We start from the raw sequence: 21,476 nt of genomic DNA, 5'->3' as shown, positions 1-21,476 counted from the left end.
CACCTCTAAAACAATATTTTGCACTTTCAGCACCCGCAGATATTTGAGCGTGAGAAATTTTGTGATCAGCGTGAGAGCATGAGAATTTTGTGAAATGCATGAGTCTCACGCTCAATGCGTGAGAGTTGGCAGTCCTGCTAATAATGCAAACATTTTACGCAAGTTCCAATTGTTTGGACAAAAATCACTTATTACTGCTTTATAACAATTAAGTTACTTTAAGACCATTTCAGAAATGATGGCACTCAACAAACAATCAACTAACAAATTAAAGCAAACTAAAATGAAATAACATGTTCCCTTTCCTGACTCAACCTCATAAGTATTTTAACGCTGTTAACAGAGCAAAGGGATATTAATCTCAAGAATTAAAATGGGGAAAGTGGGGGCAATTTTGCTTAAATGGTAATTCTAAGCCCATTCAGATCTTCGTAGAGTCAGAGTTATACAACATGTACGTGGCTGGCCCAATTTGTCCGTAATTATCAAGTTGGCATTCTGCATGCCCAGGGACTAGCTGCCGTTCCCAGATCAGCTCGCGTGCCCAGGGACTGGCTGCAGTTCTCAGGTCGGCCCGCCTGCCCTGCCCTGCCCTGCCCTGACCCTGCGAAAATAAATTGAAAAAAACGTGGTTTTTCGGGTTACGGGCCGTGTGCCGTAGGTTGCCCGTGTGCCCGTGTGCCGTAGGTTGCCGAACCCTGTCCTAGATGTTTGGCCTCATTGTGGTCCTCCCCATGTTTTACAACCGATTCACCTGGTTAGTTTTATCTCCGGCTGCTTCATGTTGTCGGCGGCTGCACATCCAACCAAGAAAGAAGAGAAGAGAGGAGATGCAACGTCACTCACAGCCGCCAACTGACGCGCTTCCCCAGACTGCACAGATCATTGTGATATGGCGCATAAAGACAAACTGTGCAGGGACTGAAGACAGCATGAGAATTCTGTCATCAGCATAAGAATTGGCTGAAATGCGTGACTCTCATGCTCAAAGCATGAGAGTTGGCAGACCTGTCTAAGGCCAGGATGTGACAACAGACGCACAGGGAGACATACACAAAGGAAGACACACACACACACAGGGAGACAGACACACACACACACACAGGGAGACAGACACACACACACACACACACACACAGGGAGACACACACACACACACACACACACACACACACACACACACACACACACACACACACACACACACACACACACACACACAGGGAGACAGACACATAAACACAGGGAGACAGACACACACACACACAGGGAGACAGACACACACACACACACAGGGAGACAGACACACACACACAGGGAGACAGACACACAAACACAGGGAGACAGACACACACACACACAGGGAGACAGACACACACACACACAGGGATACACACACACACACACACACACACAGGGAGACACAGGCACACACACACACAGGGAGACACACACACACACGGGGAGACACACACACACACACACACAGGGAGACACACAGAGACGCACACACACACAGGGAAACAGACACACACACACTTTCCTTCCCCCCCTCCATCCTCCCCCTCTCTCCCTCTTTCCTCCCCTTCCTCCCTCCTCCCTCTTTCCTCCCCCCATCTCTCCCTCTTTCCTCCCCCTCACTCTCTTTCCTCCCCTCCTTCTCTTTCCTCACCCTCCCTCTTTTTCCTCACGCTTCCTCTTTCTCCCCTTTCTCCTTCCCTTCCTTCAATCCCTTACTACATTCCCTCCCCTGTCTCTCTTTGCCTCCATCCCACCCTTTTTTTCTTTCTCTCTCTCTCTTTCTCCGCTCCTTCTCTTTCCCCGGCTGCCCAATGGGGAGTCTGGCGGGCAGGGTGTAGCGTGGATTGGCGGCGCTGGCGCTGCCGTGTGAGTTGAAGGGCAGGAAGGAGGGAGGGAGCGAGGTTGCCGCGGCAGCCGGAAGCGCAGCGCTCGTAGACGGCGCACAAAAGCGCTGACACCCGCTGCCCGGGACCGACGCGCTTCCTCAAACCGTGCAGATCGTTGTCATGTGGCGCAAAGAGACAAACTGTGCAGCAAAGATCCTATAGCGGAGCTATAGGATCTTTGCTGTGCAGGGACTGAAGACAGCCTGTCAGCGTGAGAATTCTGTCTTCAGCGTGAGGGCGTGAGAATTGGCTGAAATGCGTGAGTGTCACGCTCAAAGCGTGAGAGTTGGCAGCCCTGAGGTACACTCCAAGGTATTTGTACTCCCTGGTAAATTGCACATCCACGCCATTGATGGAGACAGGGCCAGGGGTATTCCTTTCCTCCTAAAGTCCACCACTAACTCCTTAATCTTGTCAGTGCTGAGCTGCAAGTGATTCAGCCCACACAATTTAACAAAGTCATTGACTACACCTCTGTATTCAGCCTCACTGATGCAGCCCACTATTGCAGTCATCCAAAAACTTCAACAGGTGGCAGGAGTCCAAGTTATATCTGAAGTCCGAGGTGTAGATGGTGAACAGGAAGGGAGAGAGGATAGTCCCTTGTGGGGCCCCTGTGTTGCTCACTAACATGTCCGAGACACAGTTCTGTAGCCTGACATATTGTGGTTGTCCAGTCAGGAAGTCACATGGCATGGAAACAAACCCTTCGGCCCAAATTTTTCATGCTGACTAGGAGGCCCCATCTAAGCCAGTCCCATATACTCATATTTGTCGGACGCTAATTTGATGCACAACTTTGTGTGGTGGAACATTCTACTGTAAATGACACAAGGTGGTAGAGAAGGATCCACAACAGAATCGTGGTACGGCGGGATCTGAGGCTTCAAGAGCATAGCTCCCTGAAAATAGCAACAGAAATTTTAGGAGTTGCAGCGTTGAGCATATGGCTGGGGTTGTTTAACACAGGTATCCCATTGGATGTGATGGATTGAATAGGCTGATTCTCATATTAGAACATTGTGTTAAAGGCATAATTAATTGACAGCAAAGAGTGGATGACACATTGAAGACGAACAGCAATAGGTATGAGCAGGTTGTTTAGTTTCCTTGTAGGGAATTGGCAGCTGGAAGGTTCTGTCCTTGGTGATCACCATTGGTTTTACAATAAAAATAAAGTATGTTACGACAGCAACCAACCTCAATTTACAGTATATTGAAAATGTCTTCATTCAATTATAAAGAGTGATAATCAAGGTGATGCCTATCAATGGAGATAAAGTCTGTCAACACAGAGACTGCCAGCATTTCAGTAAAGTTCAGCAACCTGTGCAGCTTAAATTAATTAGATTTCATTCTTGAGCGCGGGAGGCTGAGGGGTGATCTTATCGAGGTGTAAAAAATCATGAGGGGAATGTTTTTGTTTTATTTTAGATTAATTTGGAGATACAACATGGAAACAGGTCCTACGGCCCAATGAGTCCTTGCTGAACATCAATCACCCATTCACACTAGCTCTATGTTATCCCACCTTTGCATTTTGGGTGACATATGGACCCTTCTTCAGACTTTCTTTAGTTATGACAAAGTATCATCTATTACTTTTCACGATCCCCTTTTCACACTAATTCTATATTATCCCACTTTCAAATCCATTCCCTACACACAAGGAGCGATTTACAGAGGCCAATTAATCTACAATCTCACACATCTTTGGGATGATGCACCCGGAGGACACCCACGCAGTCACAGTGTGAATGTGCAAACTCCACAAAGCCAGCACCCGAGGTCAGCATCAAACCAGGGTCTCTGGCACTGTGATGCAGCGGCTCTACCAGATGCGCCACCGGGAGTAGATCGGGGTTTTTCCAAGAGTGGAGGAATCAAGAACTAGAGGGCACAGGTTTAAGGTGAGAGGGAAAAGACTTAATAGGAACCTGAGGGGTAAACCTTTTCACACAGAGGGCAGTGGTATCTGGATCAAACTGCTAGAGGTGGTAACTGTACCGTACTATATATATAACAACATTTAAAATCACACTTAGGTAGGTGTATGGATGGAAATGGTTTTGGGGGATATGGGCCAAATGCAAGCAAATAGGATTAACTTAGATCTTGATCAGTATGGTCATAAATGGCCAATCTACAGTATGATTTAATAGGATAGCATGAAGAACAGGCACCATATATCTGTACATGTGACAATAAAGAAACCATTGAACCATTGGAAAGCAGTAAATAAATTCATGGGATGGAGCAAACTAGAATTGTGGCAGATTGGAAGGTTAAGTTGGCTCCACTGAAAGGTGTGCTTCACTTAAAGAGCTCGCTGTGCTACCCGCAGTGATGGAAACATTATCTCTCCAGTCGCTCATTTTTTTTTTGCATTGATAAACGATATAAAATTGCACCGAGTTAAAGCATAGGATGCTGAGATCACATCAAAAGTCATGAGGAAACTTCTCTCTGAAGTAGTCCTGTGTCTGTCACTTTTAAAAGCAGCATTCAAATTTGAGTTATCAAAATAATGAATGCTGTTCTAAACTGCAGGGTGCACTTGTTCCCTGGTGCAGAATGTACTCTTCTTAGACTTTCATTGTATTGTGTGTGTTCATTGGAGAGTAGCTAACAGATAATAGCTAATGCAAAGAATAACTAATGCATAGTTTACAGGCAGGAATTACATTGTAGAAGAGGAACATGTTATGAAATTGGACTCGATTAACTGCAAATGAATTGCACTTTAGTCAAGTCATGGAGGAAGCACAAGGTTGAAATTGAACTGTTTAATTGTTACTGGGCTGCACATTATTTAAATGTGAGAGAAGGGAACCTTTAAAAAAAATGAGAGGTCATGTTAGAATGGGAAAGGACACAAAGTGCTGGAGTAACTCTGCAGGTCAGGCAGCATCTCTGGAGAACATGGACAGGTGATATTTCAGATATCGAGATATTTAGAGTTTAGAGAGATACAGCACGGAAACAGGCTCTTCGGCCCGCTGAATCCGTGCCGACCAGCAATCACCCTTTAGCACCATCCTACACACTAGGGCAAATTTTTACAATTTACTGAAGCCAATTAGCCTATAATCCAGTATGTCTTTGAAGTGTGGGAGGAAACCAGAACACCAAGAAAAAACCAATGCGGTCACAGGGAGAATATACAAACCATACACTCTGCACCCGTGGTCAAGATCAACCTCAGGTCTCTGGCGTTATAAGACAGCAACTCTACCATGGCGCCACCGTGCCACTTCCACACATGTTTCTTGTCTACATGCTGGAGTGGGATTTTTATGTGGAAAATATTGAGGGATGTCATATAACCGTTAAGTCCTGGTCAGAGGATGTCATCGAAACGTTAAGGGGATGTTTTGAATGCACTGACTGGGACCTCTTCCTCGACGCATCCGGCAGCAACATCGACGTGTACACTGACGTGATGACGTCATACGTCCGCTACTGTGAAGAACTGAGCGTGCTCTACAAAACTGTCACAATACCCAGTAATGGTAAACCCTGGTTCAACAAGGATATACAACTTCTTCGAAAAAAAGAAGAATGCAGCCTACACAAATGGAAACAGTGATCAGCACAAAACAGCAAAATATGAACTCAGGTCTGCAATACGGAAGGCAAAGTCAGCTTATTCAAAGAAATTGGAACAACAATTCAAAACTCATAATTCAAGAGAAGTCTGGAAAAATTTACAGAAGATGACGGACGACAAAAAACGTCCTGTTCCCATCCCAGATGAGGATCCGGATTTACCGGAAAAACTGAACACTTTTTATGCACGCTTTGATAATGCCACCCCGCCATCCATGCCTCCCCCTCCACCTAACTCAGCACCATTCACCATCTCTGAGGAGGAAGTTAGAGCGGCCTTCAAAAATCTTAATAAAAGAAAAGCGGCAGGGCCAGACGACCTCAGCCCCGCTGCTCTCAACTACTGTGCAGCTCAGCTGGCTCCTGTGTTCACCTCCATCTTTAACACCTCCCTCAGCCAATGTAGAGTCCCGCAGTGTTTCATATCATCCATCATCATCCCTGTGCCCAAGTCCTCCAAGGTGAGCTGTCTGAACGATTTTAGACCTGTTGCACTAACATCAGTTGACATGAAGGCCTTTGAGCACATACAATACAATACAATTCAATTTATTGTCATTTGGACCCCTTGAGGTCCAAACGAAATGACGTTTCTGCAGCCATACATTACAAACAAATAGACCCAAGACACAACATAATTTACATAAACATCCATCACATTGCTGTGATGGAAGGCCAAAAAAACTTATCTCTCCACTGCACTCTCCCCCCCGATGTCAGAGTCAAAGTCAAAGTCAAAGCCCCCGGCGGGCGATGGCGATTGTCCCGCGGCCATTAAAGCCACGCCGGGTGATGCAAGGTCGCACACCGGGTTCTTGATGTTAGAGCCCCCGGCGTGCGCTCGCAGTTCCGCGGCCATTCCAAGCCGCGCGGGGCGGTGATGTAGGCCCCGCTCCAGGAGCTCTTCAACCCCGCAACTCGGGCGGGAGAAGTCGCCGTTGCGGGAGCCCTGAAAAGCGGACTCCCTCCAGGGACCCGCGGGCTCCCGGTGCCGCCGTCCGCCAGACCGGCAGTTGCAGCCTCCGAAGCTCCGGAGGTCGGGCCGCAGCAGCGTCCACCACAGCTCCACCCGCTCTGGACTCGGCCAGCTCCGCGACGGTGAGGTGAGTAGTCGGCACCACAGCCCCCGGTCTTCCTGTTGGAGGCCGCTCCTCGTTGCAGCCCCAACGACAACGGAGACCCGACAAAGAAAAGGTCGGGTCTCCCGTGCAGGGAGAGATTTAAAAGTTACCCCCCCCCCCCCCCCCCCCCCCCCCCCCCCCCCCCCCCCCACACACATATCCCAACAAAAAATAACAAAAACGACATCAAAACATAGGCATAAAATAATAAAAACGCAGACGGACTGCAGAGGCCGCTGCTGACGAAAGTCGCGCCGCCCACCGAAAAATAGTCCTCACCCATCTGAAAACACACACTGCCCCCATCATGGACCCTTTCCAATTTGCATACAGCGCCAACCAGTCTGTTGAGGATGCTATTAACTTAGCTCTTCACTATTCCCTACATCATCTGGAATCACTGAACACTTATGCACGCATCCTGTTTATAGACTTTAGCTCGGCCTCTAACACCATACACCCAATTTTACTTCGGAGTCACGTGAGTGACTACGTGAAGAACCCCGCCAGGATGCATGCGTGTCATATCGCTTTCACGCTTGTGAAAAGACAGGCGGGGTGGAATGTTCCCCCGCAGCGGTAAGTTTGAAACCGCGACCTGCAGGTAAGTGATTTACTCTGCGGTAGTTTTTGTCCCCGCGCTGTTTTTACACAGGGGGGGAAGCTGGACAAAATAGTGTCCACAAGTGCTGCGAGTAAAGCTGGCTGGGGAGGACCACAAAGTTGCGGGAGCCAGCAGCAGCTGAAGGCACGAGCCCCGTAAGGGATCAGCTGTGCCGACTTTTGGTCCCGCGCCGGCCAGAACACCACGGCCGGGCGGGAGACTATTCAGAATGGGGCCGTCGACTTTTGACAAGTCGAAAACGGCAGGAGGCGGGGTGGAACGACGTTCCCCCGTAGCGACAATTTAAACCAGGACCTGCAGGTAAGAGCTGCGGTCTTTTTGTGTTTTCCCATGCTGATTACAGGTGGAGAAACCAACGGGCTGCGACAAAGCTGGTGGGCCAGCAGCGGCCAGCGGCACTTGAATCCCCTATAATGGGATCAGCTGTGCCCGATGTCGCCTCCGCACCGGCCAGATCCACTCCGCGGCCGGGCGGTAAGGCAAGACAAAAAACCATCAAAGTCGTGGACTCAGAGGAGTCCGACTTTAAGCAGCCGCAGGCGGCCAGCGACCGTGAGCGCTGGAGCCGGATGGAGCGGTGTGTGGAGCATTTGCTCCAACGTGACAGGCTCCGGGAGATGGAGTCGGGTCACAGTGGGCTCTATGGCAAACCCACAGCAGTACCTCTTGAAGGGCTGCACAGTGCTTCTACCTCATCAGAGGGGAGCACTGCGGATCAGTTCTGGGCTGATCTGGAAGAGGGGTTTGCAGAAGAAAAGTCAAGTGTGCAGGGGGTGCAGGAACAAGAACACCTACTGGACATGGTGTCCAACTTCATACAGCCAGACCAGACTGGCCAAAACCTGGAGCAAAAGCTAGCTGCCAGTATAGACTATATGTCTCTCAACCAGCTACAAGAACAGGCTGTACTGGACACCACATCAAGACAGCGATACTACTATTTGGAGGCAACCTATCGAAGCAAGTCAAGGAGCTCGATGAGGAAGCAAAAACCCAGGGACTAATAAAAGGGACTCCATCAAAAACCCACTATAGCCATAGACAGCACCCCTACGCACCCACCAGTAGAGCAAGACCGACTGGTGAAAGCTCGAAGGCCCGGTACACAAAACATGAGTCTTTTTTAGGCCATGGCCCAGGCCGGCCTTCCTGGAAAATACGCGGACCTCCAACGTCAACCAAACCACAAATCCAGACACCAGCGCATCAACATCAGCGAAGAACTTACAAAAAGAAGTAAACCTGCCACTGGTAACTATGGAGGTAGGTGGATCTGGTTCCCTACAAAATACAGGGAGCATGGAGGTTGGGGGGGAGAATACACTCCTTTCTGAATGCATGGAGCATGTTAACAACCGATCCTTACATTTTAAGCAGTATCCAGGGATATACAATAGAATTTATACACAAGTACAGCCCTCCAGTTCAACATATACCGAACCGAATGTTCGTACTTTCTGGTAAAGAAAAATCAGAGGCGCAAGCTGAACTGGAGCGGCTTTACACAAAAGGTGTAATTGAAAAAACCCAACACGAACCACTAGAATTCGTGTCCAATATATTTACCAAAAACAAAAAGATGGTGGTTGTCGCATCATCATAGATCTGACCAAATTGAATACATTTGTACAATATATTCATTTCAAAATGGAAACCTTTGTTACTGCTAAACAATTAATTTCCAAAGGTTACTTCATGGCCAGCATCGATTTAAAAGATGCCTAATATTCAGTGCCTATACGAGGTGACCACAGATGTTACTTAAAATTCAACTGGATGGGACAGCCCTGGCAGTATATAGCACTACCAAATGGATTATCATCAGCCCCAGGCTGTTCACAAAAATTTTGGAACCAGCCCTAGCGTTTCTACGGAAACAAAAACACATGGTCATGGCATATCTAGATGACATACTTATTGTGGGCAAAACTTTGGAATTGGCCAAACAAACTGTAACAGCCACAAAACAGTTATTTGAAACTGGGGTTTATTATCCATCCAGTTAAATCTAAATTAACGCCTTCCACTACTATGGACTATTTGGGGTTCACAATTGACTCAGTTCACATGTCGGTGACTTTGCCAAAGGGAAAGGCTATAGACTTAATAGAGGCTTGCAATAACCTCATTGACATCAGTAACCGTCCATCAGATTGGTAGCAAAAGTAATTGACAAAATGGTGGCTGCTTTTTCAGCAACACAATTTGGACCTTTACATTACCAAAATTTACAGAGAGCAAAAATAACAAGCACTCAAAATCAATGCTGGTCATTTTGACAGACCAATGAAGCTACCAATCAAAGCTATAATGGAACCAAAATGGTGGATAGATAACATTTGGCTTTGTTTCAATCCAATCATTGTCAGTAACCCTTATATGGTGCTACAAACTGATGCCAGTGCACTTGGTTGGGGTGCCACCAATTCCATCTCCAGCTGTGGAGGTAGATGGACTGCTCAGGAGGCATCATTATTACTAACACTGGGCATAAACTACCTGGAAATGTTGGGTGCATTCTATGGCCTAAAGTCATATTGTACTGGGTCATATCACCAGCATGTTAGACTACAGATTGACAATACCACCGTGGTAGCATATATCAACCACATGGGTGGAAACAAATCGACATCATGTGACAATCTGGCTAATACAATTTGGCAGTGGTGTATCCAGAGAGATATTTGGATATCAGCTACTTACCTACCAGGTAAACTAAATTTAGTGGCAGACACCAGGTCGCGCAAATTTAATGAAAACACCGAATGGATGTTGAATAAAAAGTATTTGCTGATATTACAGCACGATATGGAACACCAGATATCGATCTATTCGCATCCAGCCTTAATCACCAGTTATCAAATTATGTTTCATGGGAACCAGACCCTGGGGCAGGGCGACAGATGCATTTTCACTGCATTGGGGGGAAATTGTTTATTTATGCATTCCCTCCTTTCTGCCTCATCAGTCGGGTATTAAAGAAAATACAGCAGGACTCTGCGTCTGGTATTTTGGTAGTACCCGATTGGCCTACTCAACCATGGTTCCCAGTGATAATGAACATGGTATTAGAACCATGTATCACCATCCCGAATAGACCAGACTTGTTGGTTCATCCCGTAACAAGGGATAGCCACCCATGCCATAACTATTTGAATTTATTAATTTGTAGAGTTTAAAAAAACCTCTACTACAGCTGGGACTGACGGACCGAACAGTGAACATGATTTTGGCGGCCCAAAGACAGTCCACCAAAAAACAGTATCTGGTCTATATCAGGAAGTGGGAGATGTATTGTAACAAAAACAGCATCACCTACAGAGATATGAACATCCCGTCTGTTCTGGAATACCTGGCACGCCTCCATTATGATGAGGGGCTCAGTTATTGTGCCATCAACTGTGCCAGAAGTGCCTTATCGACTTATCTATGGCAAGGAACAGAGCGTCACTCTGTTGGAACTCACCCACTGGTATCAAAACTTATGAGGGGAATTTTTAATACCAATCCCCCAAGAACCAGGTACTCCCAAATATGGGATGTGAGTATTGTCCTGAAGATGCTCAGGAAATGGTCTCCAGCAACAGCTCTGTCCCTACATAGACTGACATTAAAAACAGTCATGCTAATGGCTTTGGTCATGGCACAAAGGGTACAGTCATTTCATAAATTAAGACTGGACAACATGACTTCTTCATCTAAAAATGTTAAGTTTCATATTTATGAATTAGTGAAACAGAACAGACAGGGATCAGCGGGCCTCAATATCGAATTTAGGTCTTACCTAACAGATGATCGTCTCTGTATAGTAAAACATTCGTCGTTATATATGGAGAAAACGAAAATCATCAGAGGCAATGAGAAGGCACTTTTAGTCAGCCACAAGCAACCACACAAAAAAGTGTCGGTCCAGACCATCTCAAGATGGCTGAAACAGGTTCTTACACAGGCTGGGGTGGATACTAATATTTTAAATCTCATTCCACCAGGGCTGCAGCTACATCGGCAGCTATGCAGTTGGATGTACCAATGGACCAAACCCTCAAGGCAGCAGGATGGTCAGGGGAAAAAACATTCCAACTATTTTATCATAAACCAGTCATTAAACCTGGAACATTTGCAGAAACAATTTAAGTTCTGTAATTTAATTACCCCATAAATAGGGGTTATAATTTGTGTTAATAAATTCATGGATTTCAATGTCGGATTCATGTCTAAAATATGTTGACACAATTCCTCCTACAGTCATCAAGGCAGATGTGATGCATGGACTCGTTTCCACGGCATGAAATCACAGAGCTTTAAAATCTTCACGTAGTCACTCACGTGACTCCGAAGTAAAATAGTAAGATTAAACGAGAACTTACCAGTTTGAAGTTTGATCGTTATTTTATGAGGAGTAACGTTGAGGGATTACGTGCCCTCCGCTCCCACCCTTGATCATATACTTAATTGGTATCTCTTCTCTAATCTTACTATGTTTAGTCATTACAGTTATCTGTGATTTCACACCGCTGCTTTGAAGAATGCCACGCATGCGTCCTGGCGGGGTTCTTCACGTAATCCCTCAACGTTACTCCTCATAAAATAACGATCAAACTTCAAACTGGTAAGTTATCGTTTAATCTTACTATTAAACTCTATAATAAACTGTTGGACATGAGCATTCACCCAACCATGTGCCATTGGATCCTGCACTTTTTGACAAACAGACAGCAAAGAGTCAAGGTGGGTGAAAAACTCTCCAGCCCTCTGACTCTCAACACAGGAGCCTCCCAATGGGTGCGTTCTGTCACCTCAGCTCTTCTCACTTTACACCAACAACCTCATATCCCAATGCAGCTCAGTAAAAAATTTCAAATATGCAGATGACACAACAATAATTGGCCTCATCTCAGACAACAACGAAGCACAATACCATCAAACAGTCGACAGCGCAGTCAAATGGTGTGCAGACAACAACCTCCAGCTTAATACATCAAAAACCTTGGAAATCACCATAGACTTCAGACGCAAACAAAACCCCAAATCCCCGGTCCATGTCAACTCCCATCCCATAACCTCCACGAACTCATTCAAGTTTCTGGGCACCTATATCTGCAATAATCTAAAATGGCACATCAACGCAGACCACATCATTAAGAAAGGACAGCAATGCCTATACTTCCTCAGACAGCTCAAAAAGTTCAGAGTCCACAAACACCTCCTGGTCCGTTTCTATCAATCCATTATCGAAAGCATCATCACCTCCTCAATCACAATCTAGAAACACTGACAGTCACTCACTACACAGATTACAGCGCATTGTCTCCAAGGCCTCCAGGACCATCAACTCCCCCCTCCCCTCAATCCATTCCATTTACTTCCCAACGTACCTCAAAACGGGTAATAAAGATCATCTCGGACCCCTCCCACCCAGCAAACCACCTTTTCCAGTCTCTCCCTTCAGGGAGGCGCCTCAGGTCACTTGCCACAAAATCCACCCATTTTAAAAACAGCTTCTTCCCCTCAGCAATAAGAACACTCAATTCCCTCCAATAACAGACAACACTAAGGACTCTTGATGTATATAGTGTCTTGTCTATGGTCTTTGTCTGTTCTTTTGCACTATGTTCTGTTGGTGAGATTTGTGATTTGTGATGTGGTATGGATGCACTTTATTACTATGATCTGTGTTGTTATATGTGTTAATGTGACTAAAGCAGTGTACCATCATGTACCGAACCCAAATACCACCAACCCTGGTTGCGTGGCAAATAAAGATTCTATTCTATTCTATTCTATTCTATTCTATATGAGCTACAGAGGTCAGGATAAGTGTAGGAGTCATCGAGTCAGAATCATGTAGCATGGGAACAGACCCTTTGGGCCAACTCATTTGTTTCCAATCTAAGCTACTTCTATTTGCCCATACAGCACAAAAACTGGTCCTTCAGCCCAACTTGTCAATGCCGACCAAGATGCACCATCTACGCCAGTCCCACTTGCCCGCATCTATTACTTTCCTATCCATGTACCTGTCCAGATTTCTTTTAAATGTTATCATTATACTGACCTCAACTACTTCCTCTAACAGGTTATTCCATTAACACACGCCCTCTGACTTGAAAAATTTGCCCCAATTAAATCTTTCCCCTCTCATCTTGTTGTACTAGAGGCCAGAGGATCTAGGGTGACGGAGAAACTGAAGGAAATTTGCATTAGGCAGGAAATGGTGTAGACTGAAGGCTGATAAATCCCACGTTCTATAGATTCAGGATGAGTTCCTGTGGATTGTAGGGTAGATAATGTAATCCCACTCTCCCACTTTTTAAGAAAGGCGGGAGAGAGAAAACAGGGAATTATAGACCAGTTACCTGATATGGGTGGTGGGGAAGATGCTGGAGTCAATTATAAAAGATGAAATAGCGGCACATTTGGATAGCAGTAACAGGATTGGGCCGAGTCAGCATGGATTTACGAAGAGGAAATCATGCTTAACTAATCTTCTGGAATTTTGTGAGGATGTAACTAGTAAAATGGACAAGGGAGAGCCAGTGGATGTAGTGTACCTGGACTTTCAGAAAGCATTTGATAAGGTCCCACATAGGAGATTAGTGGGCAAAATTAGAGAACATGGTATTGGGGGTAGGGCACTGACATGGATAGAAAATTGGTTGGCAGACAGGAAACAAAGGGTCCCTTTCAGAATGGCAGGCAGTGACTAGTGGGGAACCGCAAGGCTCGGTGTTGGGACTGCAGCTATTTACAATATACATTAATGATTTAGATGACAGGATTAAAAGTAACATTAGCAAATTTGCAGATGACACAAAGCTGGGTGGCAGTGTGAACTGTGAGGCGGATGCTATGTGGATGCAGGGTGACTTGGGCAGGTTGGGGAGTGGGCAGATGTATGGCAGATGCAGTTTAATGTGGATAAGTGTGAGGTTATCCACTTTGATGGCAAAAACAGGAATGCAGATTATTATCTGAATGGTGTCAAGTTGGGAAAAGGGGAAGTACAACGTGATCTAGGGGTCCTTGTTCATCAGTCTATGAAAGTAAGCATGCAGGTACAGCAGGCATTGAAGAAAGTGAATGGCATGTTGGCCTTTATAGCAACAGGAGTTGAGTATAGGAGCAAAGAGGTCTTCTGCAGTTGCACAGGGCCAGAGTGAGATTCAAGATTCAAAATTCAAGAGATTCAAGAAGTTTATTGTCATGTGTCCCTGATAGGACAATGAAATTCTTGCTTTGCTTCAGCACATCAGAACATAGTAGGCATGACTACAGAACAGATCAGTGTGTCCATATACCATTGTATAAATATATATACACATGAATAAATAAACTGATAAAGTGCAAATAACAGATAATGGGTTATTAATGTTCAGAGTTCACGTGAATGAGACCACACCTGGAGTATTGTGTGCAGTTTTGGTCTCCAAATTTGAGGAAGGACATTCTTGCTATTGAGGGAGTGCAGCGTAGCTTCACGAGGTTAATTCCTGGGATTACAAGACTGTCATATGTTGATAGAATGGAGTGGCTGGGCGTGTATACTCTGGAATTCATAAGGATGAGAGCGGATCTTATTGAAACATATTAGATTATTAAGTGATGTTGGGGTTGTCCAGAACCAGGGACCACAGTATAAGAATAAGGGGTAGGCCGTTTAGAACGGAGATGATGAAAAACGTTTTCACAGAGGGTTGTGAATCTGTGGAATTCTCTGCCTCGGAAGGCAGTGGTGGCCAATTCTCTGGATACTTTCAAGAAAGAGTTAGATAGAGCTCTTAAAGATAGCGGATTCAGTGGATATGGTGAGAAGGCAGGAACGAGGCACTGATTGTGGATGACCAGCCATAATCATATTGAATGGCGGTGCTGGCTCGAAGGGCCACATGGCCTACTCCTGCACCTATTTTCTATTGTCTATTGTCTAATTCCATGCCCTCTATTTCTTGATTTGCCTACCCTGGGGAAAAGACTGGTATGGTATGATACTCCTCTGCCGCTCCATGCCATTGCAGGCTGCATCCGGTCCGCTCGTTCAGCATCTTGCAGTGCTACCAGATCTCATAGAGCGGCAGGCTCCTGCAGACACGGTGGACTCACCATCCCCTCCCCTCACGTGGCCACCGCTCAGCCTCCGTGCACCAGGGCATCACCCGCAGCCGACCTCGGAACCCCCAGACCATCTCCGAGGCCTCAAGAGGTGAGCCCCCAGTCCACTCACTGGCCTTAATCCTCTTCTCACTCCCTCTTCTCTCCTCTCCCAACCTGCAAGAGGTGCAGAAATATGAAAACACACACTTCCAGATTCAGTGACAGTTTCTTCCCAGCTATTATCAGGCAACTGAACCATCCTATCACCAACTAGAGAGAGGTCCTGACCTCCTATCTACCTCATTAGAGACCTTTAACCCGTATCTGCACACTGTGGTAGGCTTAATTGTCATCAAGTATTGTCTTTCCGCTGACTGGATAGCACACAACAAAAAGCTTTTCACTGTACCTCGGTACAAGTAACAATATTAAACAAAACTAAACTAAACTAAACCTGATGAAACTAAACTAACCTAAGCTTACTTAAGCTCACCTAAACTATATTAAATTAAACCAAACGCCATCCGCCGCCGCCACAATCTTGAAGTGATCTATTGCGCTTCTTGGTATGAAAGCATTTTGTTGCACAGTTTCTTTCCTGAATAAATCAGCATTGGGCTTGGAGGAGCTTAGAACATAAAACAAGCTAAGTCAACCACTGCTGATTAATGTCCAGTGGTAATGCAATGAGACACAAATGCTGGCTATGCATTCTTCTCTCAGGCTTTTATGGACGTGCATAATGTGAGCGATTGCTGTCGACGGCAACAGGAATCCTTTTAGCATAATCAGCCCCATATTTTGCCGTTTTAAAGGTTTGGATTAGCTGCCACTGTAAAAACATTAAATCTGATGTACAAAGAAACAAAGCTTCCTTGTTGTCCAGCATTAGGAGTAATTACATCACAGCATGAAGCTAAATTTTGGAGCAAATCTCTCGTGGTGTATCTCCCACGCCTCCACTATAGTTAGGCAAACGCTCTGGGAAACAATTAAGAGCTTACAGTGAGAGAATAAAAGCCATGCCAGCCAATTAGTTGCATTGCCCAAGTCTGTGATTTCCTTTTATAGACAATAGGCATATCAAAATTATTTTGAAATTTCTCAATTTTTTGATTTCTTCGCTTTGCTTGATCTTGACACTGCCCAGTCCCTCTCACTTTCTGGCCTCCCCACCATCGAAGGGATCGACAGGAGGCAGCCAGCATCATCAAAGACCCACGCCACCCTGGCCACATTTCCACGCTGTGTCTCTCAAGTCTAAAGTTGAAAACAGAGAAATCAGCCCCAAGACAGAGATCTCCAAAGGTTTTCAGACCGAATTAAGACAATTTTTCCTCAGCTCCGTCTGATGTGACCAATGCCTAATCCTGACACCATGTCCTCAATTCTGGACTCACCCCTTGATGAAGTTGGACTTTGTCAAATGTATACAAAGTTCCTCCATTCTCTGAAGAATCCTATAATATATACTACCTTTTTGTGCCAATCAACTTCCGACCGCCCACTCCCAATTTCCCACCCACCCACCTACTGTACATGAGCAACAATTTAGTTGCGCATATTTTGAATTGTGAGCGGACAAAGTGCAAAGAGAAAAAAATCCAGAGTGCAGTATAAACTGTTAAAGTATTACAGAGAAAGAGCAGATTCATAAAAAGTGCAATGTTCACAATGAGGGAGGTTGGAAGATTGAGTCTAACCCTGGCTTGTGGGAGGTTCGTGTCTGATAAAAGTGAGGAAGAAACTGTTCCTGAATCTGGTAGTTTGTGCTTCCAAGCTTCTATATCTTCTGTCTGAACGGAGGGAAGAGGGAATGATCTTTGAAAATGGTCCTTAATTATCTTGGTTGCTTTCTTGAGGCAGGATGAAGTACAGATGGAATCAATGCAGGGGAGGCTGTTTTGTGTGATGGACAGTTATATTCACAATTCTCGCAAATTCCTGAAATCTTGGGCAGAGCAGTTCCCAAACCAAGCTGTGATCAGTCTGAAGAAGGAACCTGAATCAACACATTACCTTTGTTCTCCTGAGGTGCTGCCTGGCATGCTGAGTTACAGCGGCACATTGTGTCTCTTTTTTGCTTAGTTTAGTTTATTATCACATATAACAAGGTACAGTGAAAAGCTTTTTGCAACATGCTAACCTGCAAGGGGAAAGACTACATGGTTACAATCAAGCCATCCATGTTGTACAGAAACATGATAAAGGGAATATAATTTAGTGCAAGATAAAGTCCAGTAAAGTCTAATTAAAGATAGTCTGAGAGGGCCTTCATGAGGTAGATAGGAGCTCAGGACCGCTCCCTAGGTTCATTTGCCTGTTAATGGCTGGGAAGAAACCGTCACTGAATCTAAATCTAATTTAGTGATGTACTTTCTATGGTGTACCTGTAGATGTGAATGCATTGCAAACAATTCACAAAAGGATTATGTGATCTAGAATAGGCGTGCTATCATATGAGGAGACCTTGGATAAGTGGGCTTGCACCTGCTAGTTTTTAAAAGAGTGAGATGAAACTCAACAGAAATGTACAAGTACCCTCATGACATTGGCAGGGTAAATATTTTCTTCTTGCAGGGGCAACCTAGAAGCAAGGATAATCGTGTGAAACTAAAGGTGCAGGGGAGATTTACAAGGATGTTACCAGGATCTGAGGTCCTGAGCTATAGGGAGAAGTTGGTCAGGCTAGGAGTCTATTCCTTGGAGCACAGGGGGATGAGATGTAATCTTATAGAGTTGTATAAAATCATGAGGGGAATAGATAGGGTGAATGCACAGTCTTTTACCCAGATCAAGGGGTTCAAGAACCAGAGGCATAGGTTAAGATGAGAGGGGAAAGGTGAGAGGGGAAACCCAAGGGGAATTTTTTTAGACAGATGGTGGTGGGTGAATGGAATGAACTGCCCGAGAAAGTAGTTGAGGCAGCCACTATAACAACATTAAAAATACATTTGGACAAGTATATGGATAGGAAAGGTTTAGAGGTATAGGCATCATAGGTATCATAGCTGGTGGGATCATACAGTGTTGAAACTATCACATTTTCTACATAAAGGATACAAAGTGCTGGAGTAACTCAGTAGGTCAGGCAGCATCTATGGAGAACAAGGATAGGTGATGTTTGGGGTCGGGACACTTCTTCAGACTGATTCTCAGAAAAAGGGTCCTGACTCAAAATGTCACCTATTCATGTTGTCCAGGGATGCTGATTGACCCGCTGAGTTACTCCAGCGCCTTGTGTCCTTTATGCGTAAGCCAGCATCTGCACACTTTTGTGTCTGATCTGTAGTTCCTTGTAACTATATTTTCTCTGCTACTCTTCTGACAGTACTCCAAAATTAATCTATGTCTGTAAATTACTTAGAGCCATCTGAAGTAAATGCAAGTTACTTCTTTAGACCTACCATCATTAAGGAGAAACAGAGAGATGTCAGTTGAAATAGATTTTGCAGGTTTTATTGTATTCTATGGCAGTTGTATCTGACAATAAATACTCCATAGATCAAAGCACAGGGACATCTGACAAGAAAGAATTCGATTTGTATTTGTGAATGTGGACATAAAGTGGAAAATAAGAGGTATAAGTTTAGTGTTACTTCCCCATATTGACAACTGAAACATTTAGGTCTTTTAAATGCAACTTAAAAGTCACTGAGAACCATACTGCATAAAACGAGGAGCAAATCTTCAGTAAGAGTTAATCAATTGAACACTTAAATGAACTAAACAAATGAGTCCATGTGGAAGTTAATGACTGGGAAATAGACTGACATAAGAAGGAATTCTAAAATGATAAAATGGTCTTTGCAGAGTAAAAGTTATTTAATGCATGGTTAATATAGAAGTGCTTTTTCCATTAATTCATCAGCTTATTTTAGCTGAGGTATCTCTCTGAGATTCAGTCAATGAGTGTTATTCAAATTAGTGCGTTCTTAAGTACAAGGGCTTAATTGTTCCATGAGTAGGTGTGAAGGCCTTCTTCAGATAACTTCACAGAAGAGAACTCTAACCAGATGAACAATATGTTCAAAACTCGCGTAAGATAATTCCTCATCGTCGATGAGTTCAGACAAGGAATCGCTGGTTGCTGCAATTTGGTTGCCTAGTAGCGGCTAATTAACTGAATAACTTCTGTTCAGCCCACCTTGCGATTGAACTAAGAAAGATGGCTTGAAACTCCCAAGACGCAGGTAGCGATAGAACACAACTCCAGACTTCCATTTATGTTGTTTATTTAACATCATCAAAGCCCTGCTCAAAGCTGCTCACAGGGTGAAAAATAAAACTAACACATTTAGTTTAGAGAGTTTAGTGATACAGCATGGAAACAGTCCCTTTGGCCAACTGAGTCCTTGCCGAATATCACTCACCCTTCACCTTAGTTATAGAGTCATAGAGTCATAGAATCATAAAACGTGCAAACAGGCCCCTTTGCCCATACAACTTGCCCATGCCAACTACCAGTCCCCATCTACACTGCTTCCACCTGCCTGCTTTTGGCCCATGTCTCTAAACCTATCCTATCCCTCTACCTATCTCAATGTTTCTTAAACGCTGCGATAGTACCTGCTTCAACTACCTCCTCTATGTTATTCAACTTTCACATCTTCTCTCCACACACTCGGGGCAATTTACAAAAGCCAATTAACTTGCAAACCTGCACGTCTTGGAGACATGGGAGGAAACCAGACACCTGGAGGAAACCCACGTGGTCACAGGGAGAACGTGCAAACTCTGCACAGACAACACCTGAGGTCAGATCGAACCCGGGTCTCTGACACTGTAAGGTAGCAGGTTTGCCAGCTGCGCCACTGTGCCTACAATAAATAGAAGAATTTTATGAATTGAGAATATACCACCTGTGATGCGACAATTAAATTAATGGATGACCAAGTGGCCATAGCTTGAGGAGTTCAGGGATCTTCACGGATTATCAGGCTGGAGGAAACTGAAGAGATGCAGATAGATGAGATTGTGGAGAGATTTAAGAACATGTCTAGACAAATCATGACTGAAGCTTTTGTTAGCCTAAGGAACTGCAGAGGCCAAAAATCCTGAGCAAAATACAAAGTGCTGGAGGAACTCAACAGGTCAGGCAGCATCTGTGGAGGGAATGGACAGGTGACATTTCAGGTCGAGACCTTCTTCAGCCTCAGTGAATCTGGGTCAGATCACGGTTGTAGAGCAGGAGAGCAACAGGAGTCATGGAGTGGGAGCAGTGAGAGAAAGTCTCACAGAACTCCTGTTGGGGAGAGGAACTTCACCAGTACGGGCACACCTTGAGGAGATTTTCACTAGTTCACAAGTTATAGGAGTAGAATTAGGCCATTCGGCCCATCGAGTTTACTCCGCCATTCAATCATGGCTGATCTCTGCCTCCGAATCCCATTTTCCTGGCTTCTCCCCATAACCCTTGACACCCATTCTAATCAAGAATTTATCTGTCTCTGCCTTAAAAATATCCACTGACTTGGCCTTCACAGCCATCTGTGGCAATGGGTTTCACAGATTAACTACCCTCTGACTAAAGATGCTCCTCCTCTCCTCCTTTCTAAAAGAGCACCCTATAATTTCTGAGGCTTTGACCTCTGGTCCTAGACTTTTCCACCAGTGGAAACATCCTTTCCACATCCACTCTATCTATGCCTTTCATTATTCTGTAAGTTTCAATGAGGTTCCCCCCTCAACCTTCGAAACTAAAGCGAGTAGAGGTCCAGTGCTGTCAAATACTCATCATATGCTAATTTTGCAGCGGAGTTTTGGGTTGAGATTGAAACTTTATTTTGGATAGTCTGGTCCACACAAACATTAGAAAAACTACAAAGGCTTATATCCCATTGTTCAACATAATATGTTCACATATTTTCCACGTTGCTTTATAATTTATGACCTGCTAATTAAATGGCAGTTTGCTAATGTTCGATTCTTCAGAATGCAATTTAATTAAAGCTGCAACAATAAAATATCAGCAATTACAAAGCATATGTAATAATAATCCTTTCATAATTTTCAAGCAGTTACCAAGTTACTTAACTGGAATAATTTTATTTTTAAATGGCTCAATCAATATCATGAGGCCGAGGCTGATAGTGGCAATTTCAGAAGATCAAGGGTTCACTG

Source organism: Amblyraja radiata, chromosome 12, assembly GCF_010909765.2.
Source record: "Amblyraja radiata isolate CabotCenter1 chromosome 12, sAmbRad1.1.pri, whole genome shotgun sequence".
NCBI classification, from domain to species: domain Eukaryota; kingdom Metazoa; phylum Chordata; class Chondrichthyes; order Rajiformes; family Rajidae; genus Amblyraja; species Amblyraja radiata.
The sequence above is the reverse complement of the archived record's forward strand: the minus strand, read 5'-3'. Positions refer to the sequence as shown.